The sequence below is a fragment of the Chenopodium quinoa genome, unplaced genomic scaffold (assembly GCF_001683475.1).
Source record: "Chenopodium quinoa cultivar QQ74 unplaced genomic scaffold, ASM168347v1, whole genome shotgun sequence".
Classification (NCBI taxonomy): domain Eukaryota; kingdom Viridiplantae; phylum Streptophyta; class Magnoliopsida; order Caryophyllales; family Amaranthaceae; genus Chenopodium; species Chenopodium quinoa.
The window spans coordinates 3,416,573-3,422,572 of NW_018743593.1; positions in this window are offsets into that span (position 1 = coordinate 3,416,573).

Below are 6,000 nucleotides of genomic sequence, written 5' to 3' on the forward strand. Positions count from 1 at the left end.
TAATAAAGACGGTGTTTTATTTTGCTGATGGTTTTCTCTATGGGTGAATTATTTTGCATAATGGAATGTCAATTTCAATGGATGTTATACAAAAATTTGCTTTTGTTGAGTTGTATTCTAGTATGTGTGTTTAATACATTCTAGTATGTATATGTAGTACATTAAGATTCATGCAATGCACGTAGTGAATGTAGAATTTGGCTATGAAGTATAAATGAATTAAGGTGTTTTGGATTTGAAATTTGAGATGAATTGGTATTGGAACTTAATTTGTGTTACAATTGTGATCAGCTAGAGTGAAGTCATGAAGGAGTCAATTATGCAGTCGATTTATCAGACAAAGTGGGGGTGAGTTTGATTGTTTTAATGACCATATAATGGTAGAATAACCATCTTATTATTGTTGAAGTTATTTGTCTCTTTTTTTAAGGGTCCATTAAAACGGGAGGTATCTTGGAAGTCAAAACCTGTGGGGCAATTGATACCCATGGCTTTGATATCTAAGGCAAAACCTATGGGCCAACTGAAACCTGTGGCTATGACTGGTAAACAGAAGGCAAAATGTACAGTGATCTTGTCAAAGACTATGAAAAAGGTGAGGATGAGGAGGCTGAGGAATCTGCACATTCAAGCAATGAGGGTGATTTAGATTCAAGTTCTAGATTTATGGAGGTGCTGATTAAGGAGTATTTGAAGAGAAAGAGTAGGAAGAGAAAAGGGAAGTCGGTGTACGGTGGTGCGGATAAGATCGAAGGTATGTCATAAAAATTATGATCCAAATTTGATAGATGTATGTATGTATTGTTTTAATTGATTGAATCTTAAAATGATCACTTTAAATCGTGTTGTGCAGCTTTCTTTAAGTTTTAGTGGCGGTAACTAAATTTAATTATTATTATTTATACAGTGACAAAGTAATTTATTTATTGGCAGGGTATTAAAACTAAAGGACATAGAGTCATGGTTGACGGTGTTGTCCTACGGACACATTATGAGAACATTGAGAATGTATTGAAATTTTTATGCTTAAGGCTTATTGATATTAGAAGTTATTATATTGTGTAGTTTTAATTTGTTGTGTATGGGAAATGAGATGAGTTGATTTGAATTAAATGTATTTTATTTTGGGTTGTATATAGCTGGTAATTGATCATGGTAATTATCCATGGTTCTAACATGATGCTTTGTGTAACAGCAGTCGAATGTGGTATTGTAGACACCCATTTGTGTCTCCCCAAAACCAAACCCGGTGATGAGTACCTTTCACGTCGAATCATAATCGAATGAAACGAAAGTGTGGAAAGGTCTAGTGTTGCGGAAAGTTTTATTTCTTTTCTCTTCTCCCTGTTTTGGAAAACTTTATTTTAAGAAAACAGCCAATCCAGTTTGATTGGTCCATGATATGAGTCCAATAGTGGTGTAGTTGGATGGGGATTGCAAAGACCTTTCCAACGATATATTATAAGCCCAATTCCGATGAATATTGAGGAAGTTATAGCCAATTTACTAAACTGGGCCCGGTTTGAGCTTTATGTACGACCCAATGATCTAGGGGAGGGCCTAATATGATTTATCAGTCCTAATGCAATTAGGGATGGTTTTAGTCTTCTAGAAGGTTCTTTTCATTCCTAATTCAATTAGCATTGATAAGTTGACTTTGTTGACTTTTCAGAGTTTTAATCAAGATCAAATAGCATTTTCGAAGAAATTATATTATTTTATCTTCTAGTACGGTAAATTTATCAGATTTTCAAAAACGCATTGAAATCCAGTTTGGCGTCCAACCCCAGGCCTTGGCGCCAGGCGCTAGCCACTGGTGCCTGGCGCCAGCTAGCCAGGGTTGGGGCCAATCCTGTTTTGCGATCTTCAGACTCTGTTTTGTTAAATTTTCTTTTTCGGCTGATTTTCTCTATAAATATCGTATCAAAAACTCCGTTTTCATTCACGAATTCATCATCTGCATTCACCAATTCACCAATTCTCTCATTCTCAAGTATTCTTTAGCATTCAATTCTTTCTTTCTTTTTCATACAAAATTCCGCATTCGCAAGATCTAGAAACACCTAGCCATATTCGAAGTTGCCTTCGCCCTAGACGTGAAAGGTTTAATTTCTGAGGGTTTGGTCCCAAATCTCTCTTTCAATTATTTAATTTGATTGTTTTGTTTTATTATTTTCCTTGAAGTTACTAACGTGTGTATTTTGTTATTAGAAAGAGGTACGAGGCATTAAAGTAAGTACTTTATTGGTTTATTGATTTATGATGTAGATATCATGTTTATATTGTTATTATGATATTCCTAGTACCATGTCTAGGATATTTTTAATATTAAATATGATTTCTATGATGCTTCCTATGTTCTTCCTAATATTTATGATTGTTAGTATCATGTTAGGGCTAAAGATTTGATTTTTATCGCTTAGTGACATGCTAGGGTTTGTTATTAATCTTGTTAGTATCATGCCTAGGATCTTGCTATTTTTATTATGTTTTAATATTAACATGAACATGATTATGATTATAATTGTTATAATTTATGATGATTATTAATATTATTATTATTATGATGATTGTTATTATAATTTATTTTCTTCATGATTATTATTGATTATTTATTATGTTGCTTGATGCTTATTCTTTATTGTTTGATCACACCTTCATTGCCTGTTTAAAGGGAATTTGGTACTTTTAATCACGCTTAATAAGATAATTAATAATCTTGTTTAGGGTTAATGTGATGATAATTTCAAGTGATCGCCAATAATAATTTATTTGTGCATTAAATTCAACCAACATAGACTAAACATGTTTAGGGTTAATCCTGTTGATTGCATGTTAATCAGAAAGCGCACATGAATACGAGTAGAATAAAGTAGTGGCCTATTATTAGGGCAGGTTCAATCTCTTTTAGGTTGGATTTGTACCATCATCCCCGAACCCTTATTTGGTTCATGACCTTATGGAGTTGACGATCTCTTGGATCGTTAAGGGGTGTAACCTTCATCCTATGAACGGTTTACAAGTTCCTAAAAAACTTGTTGGCGACTCTTTTGCTCTACCTTCTTCCCTTTTGGACGCCACCGTACTTTAGTGTATGATCACAGTGGGGTTCAAGCTAGTGGGATTTTAAAGGCTTGAAATTATTCCCTACAGGTATGTAAAGTAGAAAAGTTTTGTGTTCTTGTCAAGAAGTTTGATCGGACTAGGTGGGAGTTGGTGCATAGTAGGGGATTTAGGGGGTTGCTAAATTTGGATACAAATAATATCTTAAGAGAATTCGGTTACTGGCTGATGAGTAGAGCTTTTGCCGATGGGACAATGGTATTTAGAGATGGAGCAATTCTTCCTCTACGGCCCAATCAAGTAAGGTCCATTCTTGGTATTCCACTGGGAACCAAGGAAGTTCCTCTTGTGCTAGGGAATGACGAAGTGGATATCAAGAAGATTATAAGGGTATGTAGTTAACCAATATGGTGTAGGGCTGAAGGGAGAAACAGTGTCCTTGAATCTAGCAGTTGCAGCCATGTGCCATGAGCTGGAAGATGGTTCTCTTGTCGATTTGGAGACAAAAGTTAATAAAGAGGATTTATGATTGCATTTTTTATAGTTCGTAGTCCTAGGAATTATAGTCTGCACGACGACAAACAATTCGAATTTGGTCGCATCCTTAGTGTCGACATTGGTAGTAGCATGTAAAGCCGCAAAGTATGATTGGTGCAAGTTCACAATTGGTTGGGTGTGCAACTCTGTTGATCGATTTCACACAAAGTTTCAGAAAAATTTCTTTCGGTGCAGATGTGGTGGGAGCATTGTGTTTTTGTTGGTAAGCTTAGTTCCTTTTTTTGTTTGTTTAAGGATTTAACCCCTAACAGTCACTAATGTACTAAGGGGAATATGCGTTTATTGATCACCTCCACCGTGTACGAACACGGTGGGGTCTGTATCCTAGGATCATGATGTGGAATTCCGAACAGGTGATTGCATCTGTAGACGAAGATAGACGGTCGGATGAAGAATTCGGGCATTTGCCGGTAAGTTGTGAAAGACATATTTCTATCATTGTGCCCTTAAGTCATGCTCGTGTATTTGTGATCTAAATTGGATGTTCTGAATGGTACTTGATATTGCTTATGGGGAGGACCATCCCCTAATTCCACGAGACGGTGAAGTTGGGTCGGTGGACAGTAAAGGTGGTGTTAATAATTCGGTTACTAGTATGAGGTATGAGGTATCTAACTTTTTTTATCATTAAGGTGGAATAGTGATTAACGCTGAGCGTACCTTATGATAAAATTTTGTTGTTATGTATTGTGGTGTTGTAGGTACTTTCATTGCTCTATAAACTCCTAGGATTGTAACTCTAGTGGAGTGGATTGTTAGGACAACCATAGGTTCTGGTTCAAAGGTGGGTCAAATAAAGAACGATTAAGATGTGCACACTATTAACAGATTTAACACAGGAAAGGGGAGCCAACCTCATCATACTGGTAGCAGTAACAAGGGTATGAAAAAGGTGAATGCAATGAAGGAGAAGTCCCTAATTGAAGAGAAGGAATATTCATGTGGAAGTCATTCGAGCAATGGGGAACCCGCGCCTTTGATGACCCGGGAAACATCATATGATAAGCTGTTAGAGACCTTTGTTAAAGGGGGAAAGGATTTGAAGGATGAGAAGATGTATGTTTGTGTTATTTTTATTAATTTAACTGGTGTGATATCTCTGTGGGAAAAAACCATCTTAATAGGCATGTTCAAATGCTAAACTTCAGTTGTGGTGGACAAAGAATGAGTGTGAACACAAAGTCATAGTGTTGTGGATGAAAATTCTAATTTTGTTGTTGTAATGTAGGAAAGGACCGTCGATAATTGAATGTGATGGGATGAAGGCCACACAAAGGGACTGTTATGGTGTTCTAGGTCCTAGAGTGTGTCTTTGGCATTAATATGTGCGGATGGCATCGACTTTCTATACAATTTATTGGGGGAACAACATAGTCTCTTAATATGAGGAAACGAATTTTGTTTGATCCCTCATATGTAGAAAGTGTTAGCTGTACATCATCTTAAGATTTATTGGTCATCTTACGCAATATTGGGCAGCTAACACTTAATAATTGTTATGAGTGATTTAAAATGTGTAGATGATGATTAAGGCCAAGATAGGGATTATGAGAAACTTGCAAGGAAGAACGAAAAGCCTTTCTTAACCATCCCCACTGCTAAAAAAAAATTAATATGCACCTACTGTTTTAATTAAATGTAATTTTTTTTTGTAGTTATTGTTTTGTAGGAGATCTTCTAATGTTATTGGGCGTTATTCATGGAACACGTGTTCCTTCCTATGCTTGATGGGTTTGTCGAAGCTGCAGATGAAGACTGGTGGTGCCTTGTATTGGATTTGGTGAGGAATTTGTTTGGGTCATTAATTCCCTATATCAGGATCCTTATGAATACCGTGTGAATATTCTTACAAACCTAGTTAATAAATTGGGCATCTAATGTGTGGTTGTAAGGATCCTTTGTATTAAATTTTTGTTATGGTAATTGGAGCCTTTTTGTCGGTTTTTTTTTTGCAGGTGAAGGCAGTAGATGTTTTGTTCCAAGTTAAAGATCCCCTATGGGAGTCGGGAACCTTGTACAAGTGGCCTAGGAAAATTGTAGACGTAGTCAAGCAAAATGATAAGTAAGAACCCGAATCCTTGCTTTTTTGTTTACATGTTTTTAGTTAATGTTAATACGTTATATGATCGAGTTATATAATTAGGGGTATTCAATTTTGGAAATCAAACGGCGTTGTAAGATTATCTGTATTTAAAACTAACCATTGTTGCTATTTATTTATAGTTTCTCCTATGGTGTCCTAATGCTTGGTTACATTAAACACTATGCACATAACTGTTTTGATATCAGTTTCCTCCTAGTATGTTTTTTCTGCAAAATTGGGTGATTTTCTATTGTACATTGAACTAGCACATCTTTTATTGTTGTATAACATTTACT